The following is a 26,580-nucleotide window of genomic DNA, read 5'->3' on the forward strand; positions in this document are numbered from 1 at the left end:
GCATCTCTATAGCCCCCCTTCAGATACTGGAAGGCTGCTATGAGGTCTCCACGCAGCCTTCTCTTCTCCAGGCTGACCAGCCCCAACTTCCTCAGGCTGTCTTCATACGGGAGGTGCTCCAGTCCCCTGATCATCCTCATGGCCCTCCTCTGGACTTGTTCCAACAGTTCCATGTCCTTTTTATGTTGAGGACACCAGAACTGCACACAGTACTCCAAGTGAGGTCTCACAAGAGCAGAGTAGAGGGGCAGGATCACCTCCTTCAACCTGCTGGTCACATTGCTTTTGATGCAGCCCAGGATACAGTTGGCTTTCTGGGCTGTGAGCACACACTGCTGGCTCATGTTCAGTTTCTCATAGACCAGCACTCCCAAGTCCTTTTCCTCGGGGCTGCTCTGAATCTCTTCTCTGCCTGGCCTGTAGCTGTGCCTGTGCTTGTTCCAACCCAGGTGTAGAACCTTGCACTTGTCATGGTTAAACATCATGAGGTTGGCATCAGCCCACCTCACAAGCGTGTCAAGGTCCCTCTGGATGGCATTCCTTTCCTTCAGCTTTATCAACTGAACCACACAGCTTGGTGTCATCGGCAAACTTGAGAGCTGGTCTCCAGCTGGACATTGGCCTTTGATCACAACTCTTTGTGTGAGGCCATCCAGCCAGTTCTTTATCAATGCCCTGCCTGGAAACTTGCACAACATAAGACCTTTTCATTTCAGATGCATACATCACCATTGGTTGCTTTAACTATTGAAGACCTCTATTTTTTTACTGTGCCATTTGATACAAGAAAGACTTTAGAATGCTCTACACAAAGTTTACTAATTGCTTATGTGGTCCAGCTTTTTGGGAGTATGTCTTAAGGAGAGGAGACTGCAGTATGAAACAGATAGAAATGCCTACACAATGCAGTTGTTTATAGCTTCAGTTTCCTCACACAAGATGTTAAAATTTGACTGTGCTGTGATCAGTACTAAATACTGTAATCGTGCAAGTCATTTTGTTAATTGACTGCAGCAGAGCTCCTGTTGAAACCTTTCTATGCTATTAGACTTCATACTGTTGGGTTTAATAGACAAATCAAAGAGAAGTTTTATATTTGATCTGTGAGGTATTTTAAGTCAATATAAACCTCCAAGCAGATGAGTTAATTCAGCACTTGTAAACAGTCAGTCAGACAGGACTTCATTAGCAGAGGTTAGGGCAAAAACCACTGCATGATTTCTAGGATGCTCTTGCTTTCATTCTCTTTGCAAGAACCAGAATGCCACTAAAGGGAAGAAAAAATAGGTGATTACAAAAGAAGTTGACTCAGAACGAGGAGTCTTGAGACAGCATCTGAGAGGCTTTTTGAAAACTAATTTTTACTGGAAATTGTTGACTTGATTGACCGATATTTCCCTTCTTAAAACTAAGATATCTTTTGCTCATGGACCTCAAAGTACTGATGCATTCTTAAAACATTTCCTTTGTCTGTTATGCTAAAGGACGCACTGGCTTTACTTAAATCTCTGATTGCTTCCATTTATTATCCTCCACTGGAGCAATTAATTATCTGCTTCCCTTACAAATGCTTAGAGTTCATTTCAGACTGCACTTAACGAAGCAATATTTTGTGGGCACAAATTTGATGTCACTAGAGACTCTATTTAATCTTTTCTTGATTTTATTTTCAACTGAACTAGCTGAAATTTAAGAGGCATATTCACATGTAAGGACACAAGGGTGTCATGAGACATTTTCCTCTGTGAGTCTAAATGATACTAGTAGCTGTACCACTACTAATTTTACAATAATTAGTTAAATAACAAACACAATATCTTTAGATCATTAATCTGATAAGGAAAATATATATTTCTTGATCATCTGAGAATATTGGAGAAGGAAACTTTTATTGGTATGAGGCACTTCTGAAAGAGCAAAGAAAGATATAGAACAGGATAACAAGTTGACCATTTTGATCTCCAGCTTTCTGGTACCTGAATAACCAGGTCCCAGGTTCCTAATTTCAGTTCATCTTAGAAGAGTTAGGGTTGGAAAGAACCTTAATATCATCTAGTCACAACTCCCCTGCCATAGGCCACTATTATTCCAGGTGCATTATTGAATTAATGACTTTAATCACAGTTTCTCTGGATTGTGTTTCTCCTGCAAGCACACAAGTAATTTCTTTCTTCAGGATGCTATACAGAAGGCTCTGTGGTGCTCACTGGACCAAAAATTCCTGAGAGCAGCTGTGCTTGGAGATGATGTTTCCAGTCCAGCTAGATAAAGGAGAAGACAGAGTAGCAAAGATCTAGCCAGTTGGAAGCCTACTACATAACTAAGGGTCTCCAGGCTGTATAGGAGAGGAGATCACATGTATTAGACCGCAAGGTGGCCAAAGAGAGGTGGGACGGGCATTTGCACCATTCAGTATAGTCTCTGAACTGTCCTGAGAGAAAACCTGACAGAAAAAGCTATTTGAATTTAAAAGTCTTAAAGGTCTTTAAATTTGAATTTAAAGGTCTCTCTTAAAGGAGATGTTCACTTTAGGGAAAAGGACGGCCTGGGCAGTCCATCTCAGGCATTCAACATGACCTAAAGTCCCACCACAGTGTTTATGAAGAAATACAATCTGTATGACTGTAGACTTCCCTGCATATGGTAAGCCTATAAGCAGGCTCCCAGAAATGCAGTACTGTGGCTGCTTACATCTTCACCTGTCTGCCCTGGTCCAAAGAACTTGAACAACATTTCCTTATACATCTGGGAGCTCAGCTGTGTACAGGCAAGCACTATTAGCACCCCCAGTTTCCTTGTTCAGTGTATCTGGCATGTGTATTTCTGAAGTAAATGAATGCATTTGCAAGTCAGTGACCATTTCTACACCCACACAGAGATAATTCATCTAGAGGAGCAACACACCAGCCACACAGGCTATGAAGCAGTAGCACAGCAGGCAACTTGCATGCTTGTCTAAACAGTGCTGTCTAGGTATGAAGAAAGTGCTATTTTGTCTCCTGAAGATGCAGCGTTCAGCCATCATTTCAGTTACTGTGGTTAATTTACTGAGAAAAATGTGGTATTTTATGCTGCTGTCAAAAGTAGCCGTTGTTATCTTTTGAGTGCTCAGACATAAGGACTGTTCCCCTGATGACTTCCCAGTATTACAGTGCATCACAAAACTGGACTGCTTTTGCCCCTTTTCCCCTGCTTTGAAATCCCTGCTCTTTCAGCTATTAAAAAGAAGGAAAGAACTAAGAGGCAAAGGAAAAATCCACTCAAAATTTGATTAATGGTATTTATATTTGTCTCACATGTGGCCAAGAACCAGTTGCACACAGAGCACATTTAATGTCCTGATGAGAAAGTGTTCATTTACATTTCTTCCATTTAGGTCATCTTTCATACCAGCAGTGTGCCTCTGTTGTGATTGAAATGCCAGGTTTTTATATAGCGGTATTAACATGCTGCATGTGGGGAGGGGAGAATGGGGTGCTTCATCATATAGTCTCATTTGTATTTGTTTATTATTTCAATATTCATGATGGGCTGACAAGTTTATGAGTTCAATACTGGGGATGAAAAATATGAAAAGGGCTTGTGGGATCATAGATCCTGAATAGATTTCACTTTTAAATTTTGTAGACACAACTTATATTCATCAACACCACCATATAAATGATTAACCTTTAAAGCCCACAGGGATGGTTTCAAGCTTCACTCTATTGTAACAACATGTCAGCCAGACAGTTGTTAGTGAGCAGATAAAACTGATGCACTTAGTTAAATTTGAAGGTCTCAAGACTGAAAGGTATGAAATAAAATTCAGAAATGTTGCAGCTGGAGTTATCGAGGCTAGAATTTGTCATTGCTCAGAAGTGCAAGGTGAAAATGGAGAATGTGATAACATGATAAATGGAACTGATCATATCTCTGACAGTCTTTTGATCTCAAAAGCCCAAAGGGTTTGAATTTTGCTGATAAATCTTGCTATAATTACTTTCTGTCATTCAAATTCTATATGGCATAAGACTAGAGAAGGCTGCAGGTGATACTCTTATGGAAAAGGGCTTGTGAGCCTTCTGATCACCTGTACATCCAAGATGACACAAAAAAACCAAGCTGCAACTGATGGGGCTTACACTGACAAGCAGGGATTTTACTGTTTCTCATGATCCTGAGATTTCTTGGGCTTTCAAGGAGTTTTTGGAAATAAGGCTCATGTATCTTTCAGACACACTGCCTTTCACAGAAATTTATCTTCTCCAGTTCAGTGAGGAAAACGCAAATTCTTCAGTATTAAGTAAATTCTATAGCAAGTTTTTAAGGTCTGTGTTGATTTGGTACAGTGATTTGACCTGTATCTTCCAATCTTTATTTGTTGAAGTATGACTTTAAACCAGTGGTTAGAGTAATCAGGAGCACATGAAAGCAGTCCCTTCCCCACAAAAAGCTAAAGCAGGAATTTCTGCATGTGACATCTGGGATCAGCAGACCTGTTCAGCAGCCTTCTAAATCTGCTCTGCTTTAATGTCTGGTTGTACCGGATAGTCAAATTCTGTTGGCCACATAAAGGAGTGAGGGTAGACAGGCTGACCTGAGTAATGTAAGAGGGGCTGTCTCTAGCATGAGGACCCTAGCTCATGCATCACCACCTCGACCCTCTGAGGATTGAGAAAGGGCTGTCTGAAATGGAATCAAACAAGCCAGCACAGGGGCTCCTCTGACTTGTGCAAAAGGCACTGTGCTGGGAGACCAGCAGTTCCCACTGATGGCTTCTGCTAGAGAGGAAGAAGCATCCTGCATGTACAAAACCCTCACCCAAAAGGAAAAAGGGAGATCTGGAATGGGGAGGGGGATCCATACCTTCAATACATAAGGTTCTGAGGACCTAGGGTGACTACAGTGAAATGCAGGCAGTATATCACTTCAAGGGTAGACTAAACTGGCTAAAGAAAATTATTTCCCGCAGATGATGGGAAATACAAGTAAGAATGAGTGAACAAACATGAAAATGAAGATATAAAGCTTCTCCTTCCACTAGAGAAATCAAGCAAGATTAGGTTTCAAGATACTTTGAGTTCTTGCAGAAGGTAAGGAAAAAGGCTTAGAAAAAGTCCTGTACCTAAATTCTGTTTTGCATACTCTTGATCCATTTATTTCTAATGGGAATTTTGAGATACAGAGATTTTCAAAATGCAGAGCTGCTGTGAGCTAGAGACCTACCAGAAGTACTGTCTTGAGGGGTTTTACCATCACTCTAAGACAAAGAAAATATTAACTTACACTCTTCCAGCAAATGATGGCACAACTTTTCTGTGACTAATACAGACAGGGAGGAAAGGGCAAACAAAGCAGCACTGCTACTGTTTATTACCAGCAGCAGCAATAGGCAGTACTTTTGGTCAAAAACAAAACAGTGATCCTAAAAGAGCTGGTTAAACAAGCCCTCATTACCTAGGGATCCTCTAGAAAACATGGATTCCAGAAATAGAAATTCATGTGAAAAAAATTAAGTAAAATCTTCCCGTGTTCATCTTAAGACAGACTATAATATTTGACAGACTCTGCTGCCACTGTGGTCACTTCTTTCTCTAAAGGTATAATAGTTCTGGCAGAAAAATCAGTGTGTGGAACAATTGTCCACACTTATTAAAGGAACCTGGTCTTATAACTAATTAGAATTTCCTGAACTAAAAGCCAACATACTTGGAGTAGTTATCTGTGTGCATTCATTAGTCATAGGAGAAGGCTGTAGAGGGCTCTCTTGGATAACTCATAGGGTATCATTAAAAGATGGGCAGAAGTTCACCAGGGCCAGCCAGGTTTGTGATAACTGGAAGACCAGTTGTGACAGTCACTACAACATTTGGCCTAGAAGGAATCTGTGACATTACGAAAGTAGGACTTGGTGCATGTTACATGACAAACGAGTGCCATTTCCATCTGAAAACACCAGTCTTCATGAAGATAGTGACAAGAGATATTGCTTAAAAGAGGAAGGTGAAGCCATACTGGAAGATTACTGCTAAGCAAAAAGATACACTGGACGCTGTTCAAAATTATTTAAAAATAGCGTATAGCTAAGATACAGTAGAAGGGCTCTGTATATAATCTAAAAGTAAATTATTAACATTGCTGTATCTTCTGTAATGTTAACTAACACTTCTTCTCTTTCACCACAGTCGCTATCACCGCTGTGCAAGCTAAAACACAGATATGTAACACCAAATCAACCAGTGGAGTACACCATATATTCCTATCTGGATGGATGGCATTCTGGAAACCTTAGGTCAGAAAATGTTGCGTTTAAGCTGAAGGCTACACACTTTGTAGAAGGTCCTTGGCTTGTTGGAACTTGTCCAAGTTATGTACTTACATATATACTGATTTTTTTATTTGCATGAATTTTCCTGTGACACAGGTGTGTAGCAAATATATAAATGTTTATTGAGGGATTATTTTAACTGATGGCATTTTTATCAGGTATCTTCTACACCTAAACCAAGGTTTTGCTGCAGCTCACCTGTAACCATTTCAGACCACAGGTCCTGTAAGAATACTTTTTAATGCTATGCTCCAGAACTTTTAATAATATCACCAGAAGCTACAAGAGGACACTGTTAGAGAAAATGCCTGAGAACAAACTTTATCAATAGGTCATTTTAATGTATTTCATGTATCATTAGAAAAATCTGTTTCCACCTGGCTGTATTACTGGGAATTATTTTTTTTAAGATGTTGCCTAATAATTATCTATCCACAGACAAATGTCTTAAAACATCAATTTTTATAAGAAAAAAAAAAGTCACATCATTTTCCTGTTCCTAGTGCTTCGGGGTAGGGCAGTGATGGGCTTGTCCGAGCTCCAGCAAATTGCACTAAGCTGTGGCAACTGTTCAACAGATTTTTTACTCAACGTCCAGGTCAGCATAAGTCCATACAAACATAAGAATGAAGATATAAACCTTCTCCTTTCACTAGAGAAATCAAGCAGTTCTTAAGACAATGAGAGAGGACAAGCTGAAGCAAGGCGGAAGGTCCCCTTAGGAAGACAGAACTGCAGGATAAAGCATAGCTGAGTGAATGAAACGTGCATGAGAGTACAGAAAGCTTGAATAACAACACGAACTGCTGGCTGAAATCTCCAAGTCTCTCTCTGATGCTAAATGTCCAAATCTTCTGAGAGTCCCTGGTACAGAATCCCAGCCAATACAATCATTGCCTGTTTGGACTTGATTACAAATTCCCATCTGCTTTATTAAGCTGCTCTCATTTGATTTTTAGCTGTGTACGTCTCTGCAGTTTACTACAAATGGAAGGCATTCTATTTTGCCAGTGCCAGCAAACATTGGTCGCTGAGGCTAGCAACTGGAAATTGTAAGGACATGAATGAATTCAGAAACCCAGCACATGAAGCTAAACCATTTGCAATTTGACATCATCCTAACAATACCTGAGGAAGAGCAATAGAATATTTACAGTAACATTACATTAGTATATCAATGACTGGGTAGTGGAATGGAGTCAGTTAAAATACCAGGGAACTATAATGTGTCTGAGGCTACAGAATACACACCTCATAATTGACCAGGCACCCAGAACTGGAAAGTTAGAATGTGCTTTGTAATGGTAGACTGAAATGCACAAAATCAGCAAGAATTTTAAATTGGTTGATTTTTTACTGCATTGGTCATTTATTTATATTTTTTGCTTTTCATATATGTCTTATTATATATTATGTGAATACTGTCTATTCATACTTGGGATATTTGAAGAACATTTGAAGTGAAATAGTTGTATGCTAATGCATTTGCCATCTGTAAAAGTACCTCAAATCATTTATAGATTTGAGGGGATCTCAGTAAGGAGCTTACAGTGAACTTCTGGAACAGTGGCTTTTTCAAGTGAGACAAAGATTAAAAAAAAAAAGAAAAAGGAAAGCAGTTTTTATCTTCTATTTCAGAATGTAGAAGAATTAACTTTTTAAACAGGGTAAGTAAAAGGTGATAAAAACCCCTAAATGATAAAATCATAAAAAATGAGCAAACCACAGGTTTTTAAAGCTCATAAACCAAAGGTTTTTAAAGCTCATAAACCACTTTTCTCCCTGCTTGCTTTCAGTTTAGTCAAGAACTTTCTGGGTTGCAGGAAACTCTACACAAATCTTTTGGGTTTTCACTGTCACTCCCCAGGTGTGGGGTTTAGCTGCTCCCTGTTCCTCCCAGTAGTGTCTCTCTGTGAACTGCAGGCTCCAGTTCTTTGCCTCTGCCTCCAGGTCTGTGGGCTGCAAGACCCACCCTGGGAACAGCCTCAGACACTCCCAAGAGAAAGAACAATCTGCCCTGGAAGGTCTGATCTACTTATTGCTTTTTGAAGGAACACAGCACGTAGATTGAAAACAAACCAAACAAATGGATGTTCTCCATTGCACCCTGCAATCCCTGGGATAAAACTTGCATTGTGGTCCAATATAAACAATCCCTGTAGTTCACTATTCTTCATGCACACAAGAGCTCTTTGAAAAGAAAACAAACTGCTATGTCTTCTGCTTTATAGAAAAACAATAGAGAAAAAAGTCTTAGAACGCAGAATGTAATAACTGTTTATTGAGATGGATGATTTGTCAGAAATGAATTTTTTCCCCTACTCTACGCTGACAATGACCTATATAATAAACTGGCTGAATTGTATTGCCTTATTTTCATCATATGTATCTGATAATTTTTTCATAGTTCTGCCTTGGAATGCTATCTTTTGAAAAGACAGCGCCCCCCCTTAAAGCAAAGAAAACACATGTAGCAAAGCTTAAAACAAAAATCAACCCAATTTTGTATATTTACGTAATCCATTCTTGAATGAAATATGCTGTAAACACACTGCTAGTCCTTCTGGATGGTATTGCTTCCTTCTGCATGGTCTTTGAGAGACCTGAAAGATAGAAACTTTAGCAAGACCTAAAGATAGAACGAACTGAAGGGAATCAGTCATTTTGCACATTACTGCCTTGAAATTTGTTTTCAGTAAACACTAGAACAACTGCAGAAACTTTGCACAACATTATCTTTCAAACTTGAATTGTTTGGAATTGGAGAAGAAGCTGGCCAGGGAGTGGCAGGAAAAGTCTACTCATGCAGCTGTGAAACTGCCTCAGATGCCTTTCCCCTCCCCATAATTTTTGTTAAAGTGATCTCAACTTTAACAAAGGCTCATTTCATTAAAATTAGTTTTGACAGGCTCTTAGTATTAGCATTGAAGTGCACCAATTCCAGTGAAAGCCTCTCTGATTCCAGTATATCCACATTATTCCAAGGAATTGCAAGCACTCAGTCTCACCGGCACAGCACACCGCATCTCCCAGCAGAGCCATCACCCTCCAGCTTGACGGCAACCTCTCTAGGGTTAGGAAAGTATCACTGAGGGCTGCACCTTCAATGGGAGCTCTGTTCTCAAAGCTGCTTAGGTTTGCACTGCTGCCTATACACTCTGCTCCTGCAGGCCTCAGTCAAACGTCATGTACAACAAGACCCATGAGTGATGGGAAGACATTCAAGATGTGTTGAGGGGTAGTGGAAGGGACTGGGGGAGTGGTTCTGAGTACAGGATCCATCACAGACAATTACCTGGGGTATGTGGAACAGCAGACAGGGTTGACAGAGCTCAAGACAGACAAGAAGGATGTGTGAGGCTGGAGAAACAGGACTCATATGAAAACAGTTTCTCAGGGAGAAGCAGGAGGGCTGTAGCAACACAGGAAACAATAAAAAAAAAAAAAGAAAAGAAAAAGAAAGAAGAAACATGGAGATAAATGCAGAATAAAACTATCATGAACTTTTCTGAGAACAGTGAAAGGTAGGAAAATGGACATTTTAAATGGGCATAAAAAGTTCATGTCAAAACATAAAACCTAATAACATTTATTTCATTTTGGTTTAAACTACATCCACAGCTTCCTTGCAAACTTATCTCTCAGTCCCAAAGACCACATGGCAGGTGAAAGGAGAAACTGTGCAACATGACTCCTCATGTTGGTTCAACAGGTGTTCTTTTTGAGGCTGTTTCAGCTCCTGCCAAAGCAAGTATCTGATTTCAAAGTTCAGGCTGTCACCTTAAATCCGTGTGTTTTATCAGTCCTTGCTCAGTCTCCAGTCTCCTGCCTGCCTCCTGCTAGAGATGCCAGAAATTTGGTCAAGATTTCTTCTCTGGAGGACTCGTTACACAGAATTGGAGGAGCTCCAGTGCTATCCATGAGTGATTTGACAAAGAGCTACACTTCATATGCATCAACAATTCTTTTGCTTTGCTTCTACTGTCTCCTCCAGTGGCAAAATATATCTCAAAAATGCAAAAACCTGAAAGTAGAATCTCATGTGAGTCAAATGTTGTTTTTAGACCATGAACTCTCTCAAAAGGACGAGGAAAAAGGAGCTTGTGGTAGCTTTCCTAACAATCTTTACCTATGAGAGCCTGAAATCTTGGATATTATACTGTTAACAATTTCAAGTTTAAAATCAGATTTGTAAGTGCTTCAGTCTTCATTCTACCATGACTTTCTGGGCAGAATCTCCTTCAGGAGCCACCAGGGCTCAAGTCCTGTCATGTCAGTGACTGCAGTTGCACTAAGTTCTGCCAAATTCTGAAAATCTTTTGATGCTTTCCAATAGCCCAAGCCAGGCGAGGGGCTGTCAGCTTTCCACGCAGGCTGCCAGGGTGGATATTAAACTAACCCGACCGTTTGTTTCTGGTCTGCTCTTGTCAGAATTGATTTGTTTGTGAAGACTCCCAATTCTCAGCCTGTATACTTAATGCATTTCTCCAGTGAAGTGCTTTAGATTCAGGGAGAGCAGCATGAATCCTCTTTCTGGAGAAACTGTGCAGAACCCCAGTGATCATTACCAGTATTTGTGAATATGCAAGCAATAGACCCAAGAGTCTTACTTCATGTCAGCTGCTAACTGTTCAACTTCAGGGGTAGGAAAGGTTATTGTACCCAAGAGTGGGAGAGCATAACCGTCCAGCCTTTTCGTTACTTTTCTGGAAGTTAGCTCTTTTGACAGATGCTGGATGCAGAGGATGTGACCAGCCAAATTAAGTATTTCAAAGTAACTTGAAAGTGAAATGATTTGTTTTCTTATTTCCTGTTTGGATTTGGAAAGCTTTCCCTGGGAAGTCAGAAATTATGTTTTGCCTGCAAAACCATACATTCTTAGTGACACAAATGCAACTTTATTGAGGTTCACTGAGGAAAAAAACGTGGAATCTGACTCAGTTTCATTCTGAAGCATCAGATGAAGTTGGTACAAGTAGATATAAGATCCCTTCCTTTCTGGAGGAATTCCATATAATTCTTAATGAACCTCATAATTTTAACAACATGGATTTCTGACATTATTTTAATGAAACGTAGGTAAACCTGGTAGGCACTCTCTTTTGACTGGTGCACCAGGGACGTGTTTCAGCCTTGCACTCAGTCCATGCGCTTACTGCATTGCCCTGGTTCTAGGGACAGCACATTGCCCCTGACAAAGGGTTAAGAAAGCATTGCTAAGTCAGACATAAATCTATTTCACCTATATTTATGGGCAATTGAGTCTGATGGAGAAATGTTTTCTTTATTGATTTTTAGAGCCATCCTCGTGATAAATGATAGGAAATTAGAACTAGCATGTGTGACTACAACACATTAATGCCATGCCTTCAGGGTAAGTCACAGCAAGCCCACCTATTATTTTCCGCGGAACATATGCCAAAAGAGGGATGATTTGTTGCTCCTAACACATTACTTGTGTTATTGTGGACCCAAAGGAGCCCACAGACCACTCTTCGAGCCTTCATGTAAATGCAGTAAAAGTTATAGCATTTTCTGAAAAAGGTGTAATGCAAGAGCAAGGTAAATTCAAAGTGGAGGAATTATCATTACCGTTTTTATACAGCTTGGATTCTGAACCTACACAATTCTCCAGAGGCTACATAAGAACTGTGTGGCAGAACCACAAATTATCACAGATTTTCTGAATCCTGTACAAAAACCTTACTTACAAGGCCATTCTTTCACGTTTTCTCTGTACTCATCATAACAGTTGATGGCTTGGAGGTACTGACGGAACATACAATTTGCAAGTCACAATTTTCCTGACTGATTCTTATTAGTGAAAGGCAATACCTACGAAAGTTCAGCCAAAAAATAAATAAATAAAACATGTGATGACAGAAATAATCACTGGAGATAGAGAACACTGGCACTGAACAGAATATGCTCCCAGTAAATCATCCCATTAATACAAATACACATTGTACTTTGATAAAGTCTCTGCATGTGAGGATAAGATTATTCCAAAAAATTCATTCAAATGAATTATTAATTTAGATAAAAGGAGGAAAACATCTGTATGCAAAATTAAATGGGAGGAATTTTCCATTTTTAAATAGTAAATTCTCAGACTGGGAAATTCTCTCATGAAAGTACCAAGTAAACTAGACTGTCTCCAACAACAAAGAGATCACCTATGAAAAAAGTGGTACATGGGTGAAGCTAGTTTTATGGATTTCATTTATATACAATACTCCAGCCTTTTCTGCAACAGTTTCTACTTTGATACTGAGATCTCCATCTTCCTTTCCTTTTGTGCTTCTTTAACTTCATTACCTGTGGGCCGGATGTGAAAAAGTAGCACAGAAGAAACTGTGCTCATGAAGTAAAGCATAACCAGCTGCAGTAATTTTCTCCAGGAAAATATGAGAGAGCAGGCTAAGAAAAACTGGAAAAGGTGTGGCATTAGGGAGAAGTATAAAAATGTATATCTGAGAGCAGTTGAATGTGGGGATCATTGTGCAGCAATATTATCCATCAGGCTGTAACCAAGGAGAGGGGCCACCAGTGATGGTATCCGGTCAGGCTAGTGACCTCGTCTCTGGAGTGTTCTGTCAGAAGGGCCTTCCAATGTCACCATAGCAACCATGTGCCTGGTGGGACCTTCCAGACTGACAAAGAGACCAGGAGACAACCAAGGCAGATGCAACCTGGGCTTTACCTGTTTTGTCACAGGCAACAGCACCCAGGCTGGCATCTGTGACTTTGGAGCTCTCATGGATAAGGCAGTGAATGCAGCAGTAATGAGAACTAGAGAAAAAGAGCAAAATGCAGTATTTCTCTCCAGGCAGGTCTGAGAAGAGCTTTGGGTTTATGTAGAAACAATTAGTGGAGGCTTTCCTTTTTAGTGATACTTGAAAGAAAGAAGGTATTTCAGGTTCTTCACTTTCACACTCTAGTTTCCTAGATTTCAATAATGTCAAGTGTTAAACAGGTCAGATCTTATTTTCTGATTTTACCTTTTCATATGAGGACAAGAGATGTTAAAGCAAGTACTGTATTTAATCTGCTCAGATTTTTATTTAGATTGATCTCTAGCCAAATACAACTAAAGAGAGGCTAAAATGAGGAGGAAAATATACAGGAATGAAGAATCTGTGATGTTTTCTGCAGCAGGACACTCAATTTCATATATATCGTTAAGAGAGAGAAAAGCCATTTACAGGATTACAGAACACTGGGTAACTAATGAGAAGTCAGTTTGGGTATCACGGTGTTGATGACCTCCTTTTTGTTATGTGTTTGGCTAAGACTGGCTGCTGCCTTTGTAAGAAGTCAGTGTGATGGGATTTCACACATGGGTCTCGCATTCTTAGAGGCAAGCTTTGGCAGTAACCGTAATCTTCTTCTGATCAGCTGATTACTGGAGACACTGCTAAGATAAATACCACCTTTCCTGGAAATTAAGAACATATGAGGTATAGGTTTACACAAATAAGTCAGTAACAGCCTGAGACAAAGAGTTCTGCTGTCTCTTTTCCATACACTCATCCTCTTGTGATGTTTCTATTTTTGCTTCGTATCTTCTCCTTGTGCACCATTTGTGCCCTTCTAACACTTCTGAAACAATTCAGCCAACATTTAAACACTAAGATGATGTATAATCAAATGCAGACCTGTGTGTTTTTTCTTGCTGTCCTGAGGTCTGACTATCTGGGATCAATTCACTCAAAAAAAAATTAATAATTACTTGTGTGAAAGTTAGAAAGACGAACAGACTCAAGTAGTGTATTGGGAGGGGAATTGAGCTGAAAATGCTGGCATTTCACAGCTCAGCTGCAGTTCCTAAATACTCACCCTATAGTGACTGGCTGGGGGTCCTGGAGGGGATCCCTTCTTTCCTTCCAGCTCCTTTTGTACCATATCAAGTGTTTCTAGCACTTAAGAGATCTCCGATGGCACTTTAATTTTGCATCGTTTAGATAAACATGCAATTGTAAGCTGCCAGTTTGCAGCAATTCATCACAAATGGACAAAACAGATTGTTTCTTTAGGAAAAGGTTGTTCATACAGTTTATAAATCATTTATGTTAGGAACTTTAAATTCAAACATTGCCAGTAGACTGTGACCTTCAGACAGTGAGCATTGCCAGAAATGGGTCACTAAGCTTTGTTTAGCTTGGTGGGACAGGGGAGGCCAAGGAGTTACTTTTGATACGCCTGAGATTTGCCTGTGGGATCCTTTGTTTTACAATTGTGCTGCTCCTTTTTAGCTGCTGTCTGAGGCAAAGTTAAAAAGACAAGGAACTTTTGGCTTTAGGGCACAACAAACTTAGAGTTTATTGGCTTAGTGTGGAAAGTACATTTAAGAGGACTACACCTCTCAGCTTCCTGCCTGTCCCCCATCTTTTCCTGAAATGCTTTTCCAACACAGGCAACCGAAGGAATTAATTATATTTATATGATTTAAAATTGGACTTAAACTACATATCACAAAAATTAAACATTCCCTTTCATAATTATTTTATTATATGTTTATTCTTGGTGTAATAAATGCCATACAGCTTCAGGCTGCATTTTTCTAATCTAAAATTGAAATGTATGTTTTAATCTAAAAATCTCAGGTTTTAGAAATTGTGCGATGGGAGTTGGTAGGTCACGCCAGCCCCTTCACTTTCCAAAACATTGAAATCTTTCACTAATTTTAGAATTAAGAAAGAGGCAATAACACACTTCTCAGCCAAATCAGTGCTCAAAAGAAAACAGGTTAGAAAAAAAAAAAATCACTTATTTCTACTTACTCTCTTTTTTCAGCTTGAAATGTTATTCTTTTACATAAGAAAATATATTTTGTAAGTGAAATTAGAAAGTAAATAAAAATCAAAGCAACTAATAAAAATAGTAAAAGTTATTATAATAAAATAACAAAAATATTCTGTAAATAAGTTATTTTTTTTAAATCATTATTATGACACATGCTCCAATTCCTTAACCATCTCTGTGGCCCTTTGCTGAACATGCTACAGTATGTCCATACCATTCTTGCACTGGGGAGCCCAGAACTAAGCACAGCAGACCAGATGGGTCTCACCAGTGCTGAGCTGAGGGGTGCTTTTTCCCTGATCTTCTTGAAACACCTTTACTGACTCAGCCTAGGACAATGTTGGCCCTCTATGGCAAGGGGACACTGCTGGCTCATTTTCAACTTCTTGTCTACCAGGACTCTTGAGTCCTCTTCTTCAGAGCCCCTGGCAAGCAGCTGCTGCTGCATAGGTTGTTTCTCCCATTGCTGAGGACTTTGCATTTCTGCTGCTAACTTCATAAGGTTATTCCTCCCATGTGCAATACTAGGCGCTCCCCTTCACTAAACTTCAGGAGATTCCTGCTGGCTCCACACTCCAGACTGTCAGTGTCCCTGTGAAAGGCACTACATTCATCTTGCTAATTAACCACTAACCTAATGACATTAAGCAGGTGTCGTCTTTTAAACCCAGTCAGGCAACTGGTTTAAACCCTCACACCCCCCCCCCCCCCCCCCCCCCCCCCCCCCCCCGCCCTTCTTTCCCCCGCCCTACTCCCAGTGGGAGAGATAAGAACCCACAGGTTGAGATAAGAACAGTTTAGTAACTAAAGTATAACACAAATCACTACTGCTACCACCAATGATAATAATGATAAAGGAAATAACAAGGGAAGAGAATGCAACACCTCATCACCAGCTGACCGATAACTCGCCCCCACCCCCCCCAGCCTGACCAAGCACTGACCCATACCTCCTCCAACCCCACAGTCTACCAGCCCTTCCGGCTAACTCCCAGTTACATCCTGGGCATGATGTGCTGTGATATGGAATACCTCTTCGGCTAGCTTGGGTCAGGTGTCCTGCCTCTGCTTCCTCCCGGCTTTCACTCTTCCCTGGCAGAGCATGAGGCTCACAAAGTCCTTGGCCAAACCAGAACACCATTGTTATCAGCTCTGTTCCCGAGCTGAAAGTCAAAACACTGCACTGCACCAGCTACCAAGAAGGAGAAAAATGACTGCTACTGCTGAACCCAGGACAGCAGGACTGGCCCCAGTACTGGCCCCTGGGGAACACCATTAGTGGCTTGACTCCAGCTAGGTTTCATGCTGCTGATGGCAACTGTCTGAGCCCAGAAGTTCAGCTAGTTTTCAATCACTGTCTATTACTCCAGACTACGTTTCTTCAGGTTGTCTAAGAGAGATCTTATAGGAGGCAGTGTTGAAAGCCTTTCTAAACTCAAGCTAAACAACATCAACTGCCCTCCCTTCATCTGCCAAGCCAGTCATCTCATTGTGGAAGTCTGTCAGGTTGTTCAGATATCATCTCCCCTTCATAAATCTATGCTGACTACTCCCCAGAAGGTTACGAGTGTCATTTTAGTCCTTCTGATGTGGGTAAGAACCCATACCTCTGCCTGTAACTGCAGCCACAGATTCTTTGTTACTTTCTGGTGTGGTTACCCTGTAAACCATTTCAGATAATATGGTATGACAACCTGCAAAGAAATCTACTGAGAAAGAGAGAACCAGGGGTAAACTGAAATTTTACAAGAAAGCATCCCAATGACTTAAAAGAGGCCTGCCTTTAGCTAGCCTAGAAAATTTGTTTCACTACCTAAGTGAAGAGATCAACCAAGAAAATCACATTGTTCTGATAGCAGAAACAAGTTTGCAAGTGCTGACATGCTGAAAACAGGCTGTTACACAATTCATTGGCAGCTTCCTTCCATGTTATTAAAAAAATAAAGTTTCATCCTTTCCATTTCAAAAGCTTCACTTGACCGACTTACTATTTTCCGCTTTATGGTGGAGTAAAAGGGGCAGTTACCGTACCACCATCCTTACTCTACTTTTCTGTTCTTTCTAGCAGATGACAACAGTTGTTTATTATCCAACAATTACTGTGCTCCAACAATTCTTGTAAGTAGAGAAAATGTATTATCATGCAGGAAAAACACCGGTACATAGTAACAACAGGATACTACAAAATGTAAGCTAATACTGGCCGACAAGAGATGAAAGTCAGGAGACAAATACAATAGACATGAAAAAAAGATTGTTCCCTCAGAATAAGCAATACTTTCAAGACCAGCTCTGCACATAAATCAAGTTCCTCAGAGATGGTTAACTATTTAAAATATAGAAGTTAAATCATATATTGAGATCTTCAGTCATGAATCTCTCTTCCTGTTATTGGTAAGACAAGCAAGAAATCCCATCTAGTAAGTAGTATAGACACATTCAAATATACAGACTTTTATAAATTAATTTACCTCATCATTTTTTTATTAAATAAATAACATACCATAAAGCCCACTTTGCCTTTATGTTCAAAAATGCTTCCTTTTTCAAAAGCTTATAATTATGCTCTGCCCAAAATCACACCTATATCCTGCCCAGTTTAATATACTCAAGGTTCTTTCCACATCCCACCTTACACAACTTTTACATTGTTTATTCCATACCTGCGCACCTGAGAAGAGGCAGAACACCACAAACAGCAGGAAAGCATCTCCTCTCACCCTTTATATTGATTTTACAGCTGTTGTAAAGTAGATCTACGTATTTAACATTCTTTGAAAGCTTCATCAGTGTTGACACATTTCCACAGAGTGTTTCACCTTCAGTGCATCAGCACACTGTGATAGAAATGTATCTGTGTGGCAAATTTCCACTGATCCTAAAGCCAGTGTCTGTGACAGCACTCAGGCCTGCTCTATTCCCCTGGTGCTTGCTGATTTCAAAAGGATTTAGAATAGATCCTAAACAATTCAGTAGAAGACCACCAGCAAAGTTGAGAAACTTAAGACAACTAAACCAGAATTTATTAGAGACCATCTTCCACTCTCATAATTCTTTCTGCATAATTGTAATAGTTTTAGAACTTGAAACAGAAAACTAAACTTTAAAAAGTTATACTGATGTATGTATACATATATATCCTTTTCTACGCATAGCAATTTTCACGACAGCTGAACAGTGCCACAGTTTATCTGAGTAGCGCTGGTGGCAGTAGTGCTCTGAGCAGGAGGATGAACACGAAACCTACAGAGGAGACCTTCCAACCAAGAATTCCCAACACTGCCTTACTTTCATAATGGAAAAAAAAGAGTCAGAAAGGGAGTCACTGGTTTAAACACCTCTGAGTAGTTCTAGAAGATCATATTGTGAGATAATATCTTCTGGACACTAAAGCAAAAGCCTCCGTAAAAGTGATGAACTATTTTACTGTACTGTAGCTACAAATATAAAGGAATTACATGAAAATATATCATAAAATCAAGCTAATTTTTGTTATTTTTATAATATAAAATCAAACTGTTTTCGCAGTTCATTTTTACTACAATTCAAATTTGAAGGCAATGAAGCCTATCATTTTCCCATTAGCACACACTTTTAACAGAAATGTAACGAAAAATTTGCACTTACCCATTTAAATGCAAGAATATTTTTTCAAAGTTAGATTTGACACAGGTACAAAGAAATCAGTCAGTGTTAGGATTTTGCTATTTATCTATATGCTTTAAAAGCTTCCATGTTGCGTAACTTGACTGTCTGAGAGAAAAATGGGCTGTACAGGCCAGACAAAGTAACATGCTATAAGGAGAGAGATCATTATCTCAATCTTTTTAAATTGAATCCTGCTAACACTTGGCAGGCATGCTGATAAAAAAAAAAAAAGACCTGACTGCCAGTATTTGTTAATCATTTGAATTCACTAAACCCCTGTGCACTGGGGAAATACAGACCAAAATCAAAGTACGCAATTACATATACAAACTTTTCAAGACCAAAGAATGAACTTACAAAAAGTCCCAGTGTGGTGCAGTACCACACTGCAAAAAAACTTTGAACAGTATTTCTACATTTCCATGTAACTGATAATGGAAATGGACTCAAAGTATAGAAGAATGAAAAAGACTTGATACGAAAAACAGATGCTGCAGTTGTCTGAAACAGCAGTGTCATGCATGGTGCTTCTACTCATCACTTTGGGAGTTACACTCCTGAAACTTCTGACAGAGTCATCTTAGTCAGCCTTGACCAGTGCCCCCCACCCAGCAGTGATGACAGTTGATAGGAAATATGCTCAGTCATGCATATCTTCTCGACACCTACATTATCTCTTAGCCGTAACTGTCTTTATCATGAAGTATTGCTATTTGCCAATGGATTTTTTTTAACTCTCACAGCTGCAGGAAGATGGTTTGTTTATTTTCTTTCCTGTTTGGGTACACGAATGCATACAGATAACTGTGCTTTGCATTTAGCCTCATGTGATTAGACTTGATGAACTGTCATGGTTTAAACCCAGTCAGGTAACTTGTTCACTCACTCCCAGTGAGTGGTGCCGAGCTGACAACAATCGAGGTCCGTGTCCCCCCCCCCACCGGGGCTCTCCCCTTCCCCGCTCCCGGAGGAACGGGGAGGAGGATCGAAAGAGTGCAACTCCTACGGGTTGAGACAAGAACAGTCCAGCAACCAATGTACAACACAAATCACCACTGCTACCACCAACTACAACAATGATAAGGGAAAATAACAAGGGAAGAGAATACGATACCACCGGCCAGGAAACGAGTCCCACCCAGAAGCCCGTGTCCTTCCTGGTAACTCCCAGTTACCCCCCACCCCGGCCATGACGTGCTGTGGTATGGAATACCTCCCTGGCTAGCCTGGGTCAGGCGCCCCATCTCTGCTTCCTCACAGCTTCCCCTCCTCCCTGGCAGAGCATGAGCCTCACAAAGTCCTTGGTCAGGGTAAACATCACTTAGCAACAACTGAAAACATCGACTTCACCAACACTGTTCTCAGGCTGGAAGTCGAAACACAACACTGCACCAGCTAGCACAAAGGAAAAACATGACTGCTACTGCTGAACCCAGGACATCATCTCATAGGATCATTGAAGAATTTAGGCTGAAAGCAATCTCTGACATGTAAGCCCTTACTCTGCTCCAGATGTGGCTAACTTCCAGGACTAGATTGGGTTGCTTAAGGTCCAATCCAGGCACATTTCACAAATCCCCAACAACAGAGATTCCAGCACTGCTCTGCACACCTGATCCAATGCAGCACTTGACATGCTCCACTTACAGTGGTAGTTTTCCTTGCCCACAGCCTCAGGTTGAAAGAGATCCACTAGATTGCAAACCTCTCACACAACATCATTTCCCAATTCTGATGGAATGTAATGTCCCAGAATTGCAGAAGAATCAGCATCCTCTGAGATGGGGAAATGAAAATTTGGGAATATATACATGGGAATCATGACCTCTCTCACTGAAAGTGCAGATGTACAGATGTGAGCCTGTGCTCAAGGAGCATGTCCAACTGGAAACCATCAAGAATTCAAATCTGACAATACTGATGGCTCCAGCAGAAGCATATCTATACAATCCAGCAGAACACCCAAGAATGTAGACATCTAAGCAGTATATCTCAGTCATCTCACCACAAACATGATCTGACTATCTGTGCTGAAGGACAATATTTAAGTGTTAACTCCTCATGACCTTTGGCTTTCTTGATACCATTCTGACAAGAATGGCCTATGTTTTCCTTTGTTGTTTATTGCTGAAAAATAAATATAACATACATATAAATACTACAGCAAAGCAAAGAAAAATAGTGAGTGGGAAAAGAAAGAGAATAAAAGATAATCAAATAAATTCAAATGTTAAAATGGTAAGGACAGGGCCAACTTTCTAAATGCATCCAAGACAATTTGAAGTATAAATAATTAAGCATACTTGAAAAATCCTGCCAAGTTTGGACATGTTTCTGTATTCAAGAGAGCAGAAGCACCAATATTCATAAAGGTTTCCCTAAACTAAAGCTCAGCCAGGCCCAGGAGTCCAGCTCCCAAAATCTCTCACTGACCACTTAGCCACTGCAGTTGACTAAAACTTAAAACACTACAGTTAAGTGACACAAAGAAGCATAGATCCAAGCTTGGAACAAAACCACCAGTTTTGAAAATGAAGTTGCTGCTTTAAAAACATTTTTAAACTCATTGGTGGGTTTGGGGCTTTTTGAACATCTTATTAAGAGCAGTTTCACTGTGAAAGATTATGTCTTAAAAAGAAAATGAAACAGAGTATGAAGATTGATGACTGTCTTTTGTAAGATGTGATTTTGTGGCTTGCCTTTTGAGGAGATCAATAGAACTCCCATAGGAGTTCCCATAGGAACTTGCCTTGCCTTTTTTTGGAGATCAATAGAACTCCCATAGGTCAATAGAAAAGATTTTTGCTACAAGGGTTTTAAGAGTGCTTCAAGCCTCAGCCGAAATGTATCATAAATCAAGAAATCTATCTGTCATTGCTTCTGAAATGAAGCTAATTCTATGAGCCAAAAATGATAAATAGAAGTGCTTGGTGTTAATTTGTTAAACAGTCTCTAAGCTTTGCAATCATTTTCAGCTCCTCTAAAATTGTTCTGAACTTAAATCAATGGTCAGACTCATTTTGTTTTCTCTCCTACTTTCTTATTTTACAGTAATCTTTTATTTACTTCTCAACATTGACACAATACTTTCTCTTTACAAAGGTCATCACAGCAGGTACCTCTTTATATGCATTCTCTGTTTGTATGGTACCAATGTTATTGAGGCATGTCCACATGAGCAGGAATAGTACAAAGAATACAGCCACAAAACCAAAAAAAGAACCCAACCCTATCTATAGCTCTTGTATTCTTTCTCTGGGAAGTGAAACAGACTGACTGTAAGAAAAATGCAGAAACACATGTCAGGCATTAGCTAGACCAGAACACAGCAGATGACAGTGGATCATATCAGTAATGATTCCCTGTGACACAATGAGGGTGGGACACTGCAAATAATGTGTTTGATCATCTGAAATAAAGACACAATAGATTTCTTTTATGCTTCACCCTTAACATGATGATGTTTTGACTGATGATTTCACACATAAAAGATGTGGGTTACAGAAAGACTGTGCCATCCACCCACAGTCTCTAATTTAAGAACTCCATATCGATGCCCAACCACAGATTTCTGCTGATTAACAACATTATTTGGTCAGAAGTTCCATCCCTGTTTATTTCAATATAGCACCATATTTTGCCTTATTTGAGTAACAATTTCCTATAAAGCAATTAGATGTTTTTTCCCCTAGTAAATCTGTGCTATCCTTAGATTCTTTCTACAAGATAATGTCAGACAACTCCTTTTAACGTCACCCAGGCTGCCATTTCCAAAAGCATTTTCTCTTTTCATCCTTCCCCACCTTAAACAAGGTAAGTATTATAAACACCATCAAAACGTATTCTCTAGCACTGCAGCTGCCCAATGACCTGCAATGAGAGATGAGTCCTGGCGTTTTCCTGTAACAGGGCAAGAGTGTTTGAGGAGCACAGGAGGCTACTGTCGATATACTCAGTAGCATGCAACCTGGGGACAAACTCACTCCCTCAGAGAGGTCAACAAATTCACTGAAGGTAGATGTGCATGCCACTCTCTAAAACATTAGCTCACCAGGAATGTAAGTTGGCCAGAAAGCACTCACCCTTCAAAGCAGATGATTGACTATGTTAGTTCAGCACATTTCCCATACTGCTGACTTTGGTGGAATTTTTATCTAACTTCAGTTGCAAATTAAAGCTGATCGCAAAACAGCAGAGTCCCCAGCAGTGCAAGCATTCTCTGCATCCTCAGAAATCAAGTCCACCTGTGGTAGAACTGCCTTTATCGTATTTCTCTACTACAGTTTGCTAGCAGAGATAAACTGGGCAGTCTGTCTCAAGAAAGATGCTGTGTTTACTCTGCATGACGTAAGCAATGGATCACAGGTGCCCTGTCAAGAAAACTTCTCAATCCCAGCATGCAGCAAGGAGGCAAAAATCTGACAATGAAAATGAAGTATACTGAAAATGAACATCCTCACTCTTCAGATACATTATTTCCACTCTAGTGATCCTTCTGCTTTCTTAAAAAACAAGGCTGATGCATATACCATGGGCAGATTTACAGCAAAAAAAAAAATCTGCATATACTGTATTGATCACTGATTACTTATTTGCTGGCTTGCCAGCAGCTGATTTCCATACACAAACACCCTGCCTGGATGATGATAAGACAGGGAAAAGAGGATGTCCACTTTTTTTCTGTCATCTTGCACACAACCAGTGCTGGGGGCATGTATAGTACTCATGTATATTTTTTGTTTCCTTTGTCAGGAGATTTTTTGAACCTGAAATTCAATAAACCCAAAGGATGACATGGCTATTTGCATCATATTCACTAGGAGTTCACCAGTGTCAGTGTTAGAGAAAACAGTATTTTTCTCTCTCTCTCTATTCTGAATAGTCTATCAGAGAAAAAGAAGGGCATACCCTCTGTAGAAGAAAACCCAGAATTTGCAGAAATTCCCTGCTATGACTTTAGAGACACAGAATCAATTCCTTAAGGGACAAATAAAATATCTGTCCTATAAAAAAAATGGGGGTTTATACCAATCATTTCTGAAATACACTGCAAGAGGTAGGAAAAAGTTTTCCATTGCTGACTCACGGCTTTCAGCCATTTCTATATGCTTCTTTACACTTTATTGCAAGAGAGGTCCCAGACCTCGTCAAGAGAAAAGACAGAATTTCAACCTAGATGCTGCCATTGGAATCATTGTCATGAAGCAGAAAAAGGCATGGAAAACATGAGATACCTTCAGGACAGCAGAATCAGCTTTGGAAGTAGATAAGTTCAAAACCTGCCAACAGGATACCTTTAGGCATGAGAAACACAGCCACAAGTGTATGCAGAGGAGAGAGGAAAAGTTATCAAAGGAATACATGTATCTGCAAAAGAGGATAAGCAGATGACAGAAGTGTATACCTGAAGGTGCAAGAACAAAGAAGCAAGAAAGAAAAGAAGAAAATAGAGAAATTAGCTAATCTTTTCAAAGGTCCCACTCAGTTACATCATTGAAAAGACCTCTTTAGTCCATCTTTTCCATAAAATCAGAAGGAATTGACACAAAACTATGATATGAGAATTAAGAGTCAAGGAGGTGGTTTGTGCAAGGTGACGATAGAGGATTGTAAGACATGAGATAGTTAAATCAAAATGTGTATAATACTATAAGACTTGAAACACCTCGACAGCGCTTCACATTTATACTCAGCGCTATACAGAATCTGAAACCTAGTTATTTAACAAGAATTATATATTCTTACGGATTTTACGAAGTTTAATGAGAAAATAATTTACAGCAACTGTGTTGCCCCAAGTAACCATAACTCATCAGTGAGGGCGGTAAGAATTTCACAGAGATCTTTGGCAAAATGTACCAGAAGTCCTAACAATGTAATGACTATGTTATTGTATATGATAAAACATGGATTGGCATGCTGTACATACAAGGTGATGACATGCAACTTGTGAAACAGTTCATTATTCAGCCATTACTAGGTCATAAGTACAAGAATTTACAGAGTCTGTCATGGACAGGAGCACACGCATTCAAAATCGGAGTCCTTTATTTCAATGCAGGGCATTGTGAGTTAGCCCTGGTAGGCTTAGCCATACATTAATGTGTACTTTCTACTTAAGACTCTCAGATTTCTCCACTCTGCATATCAACATTACAAGTGAGTATTAACCACTCACTTCAGATGCATTAAAAATGTAAGTGATCATCTGAAGCTCACAATTACCTGTATCTCTGCCCAGATCAAAGCTGACTATTCTCCAGTGCTGCAGAACCTCAATAAATGACTAAAAAAAAACAGTGCTATCATTATTTGCACAGGCCTAACATTAAAAATATAACCCAAAATTTAGTTTATTAGGCCACCTGGAATGTATACTTTGTCTTTCTGAAGCCCATATGCGCCCTTTTTGCAGTCTGACTCACAGTGAATCAACCAGTTTGTTTTTAATTTATCTCTGCTGAGGATGAACTTGCCCAGATGTACTGAATTGCAGAAGTTCGTACCATGACTTCAGCTTTTTCTTTCAGGAGGTTAATCTGCATTTGGCCTAAAAAGAAGCACAAACACAAATAAAATGTAGTCACAAAGCAGCACCTAAGATGCTGCTGAAAATCTTAAAAAAGAAAAATATTGTTGAACTTTGACATAAATTTTTATGAGGAAACAAATATGATAATTTTAAATGTAAACATCAAGGAAAGGGAAACAGCTCTACTGGGTAATCTGCAGCAGTGGTGTAGGAAATCTCTGCCCCTTCTTAGTATGTGTAACACTGAATATTTCAGAAAGCATTAAGTGTCAGGGAAAAAAAAAGCAGACCATAAACCATTCCATAACGATGTAAATATCAGAGCCATCAACGAACACCTCAAACTCCCTAACATGCAAGCTTTGAGTAATCTCTACAGGACTTCCTCTTCATGTGCAGGCTTCCTTGGGAAGTATCTTTTTCATTGTCTGAAGCTCAAGTCAGATGCCTTCTATCTGCAGGAAACGATGCTTCATGTAAGAGAGGTGCCAGCAGTCTACTTGAAGACAAGCACTTGAAAGTGAGTTTTCTGTTGGCTCTGTGCTCTAGGCTGTCAGGGTCCTTCTAAAAGGCAACACATTCATCTTGACTGTCAAACACAACTGTATCCCCTACTCTGTGCCATCTGCCAACTCGCTGAGGGTGCACTCTGCCCCTGTCATCCAGGTCATTAATGAAGATGTTAAACAGGACTGGACCCAGTATAGTCCCCTGAGGCACACCACTGGTGACTGGAATTCAGCTGAGCTAATCACAGCCACTGAAGACCAGCAGTTCCGTCAGTTTTCCATCCACCTCGCTGTCCACTTCTTTAGTCTGTATTTCGTCAGTAAGACAGTGTTGAAAGCCTCACTACAGCTGAAATCAAATGACATCCACTGCTTTTACCTGATCCAGCAATCAGCCTTCTTATTTTAGAAGGCTACCACGTTGGGCAGGCACTCATTATCCATGATGACTAATTCACATCACTGCCCTTGGAAACAGTTTCCAGGAGAATTTGCTCCATCACCTTCACAAGGATGAAGACGAACCTGACCAGCTTGAAGTTATCCAGATCTTCCTTCTGGTCCGTCTTGAAGACAGGAATGATGTTTGCTTTCCTCCAGCACACTCAGTACAGCAGTTTACAGATTTATGCCTTTTTTTTATTTACCATTTGTGAACTCATAAGGTTCTTCCCCTCTTCAAAGTGAAAAAGCAAGGGAAGTCTTCTGTTCTTCTGGTAGTGCTGAATGGAGGGAACGACCGTTTAGCATTTTCTGAATAAAGAGCTACATATATT

The 26,580-nt window shown here is 39.9% G+C and overlaps 1 protein-coding gene and 1 long non-coding RNA gene across 2 annotated transcripts in view; both read left to right on the forward strand.

Annotated features, from left to right (window-relative positions):
* SEMA5A (semaphorin 5A) overlaps nucleotides 1–26,580 on the forward strand; it is an 844,194-nt gene that overhangs the window by 558,636 nt on the left and 258,978 nt on the right. The window lies entirely within an intron of this gene.
* On the forward strand, nucleotides 12,965–18,592 carry LOC134159635 (uncharacterized). Its single transcript, XR_009963222.1, has 3 exons — nucleotides 12,965–13,080; nucleotides 17,181–17,233; nucleotides 18,271–18,592. It is a non-coding gene; the product is annotated as an uncharacterized LOC134159635 (long non-coding RNA).

Source organism: Pezoporus occidentalis, unplaced genomic scaffold (assembly GCF_034315485.1).
Source record: "Pezoporus occidentalis ecotype Australia unplaced genomic scaffold, CSIRO_AGI_Poc_V1 ctg15, whole genome shotgun sequence".
Lineage (NCBI taxonomy): Eukaryota > Metazoa > Chordata > Aves > Psittaciformes > Psittacidae > Pezoporus > Pezoporus occidentalis.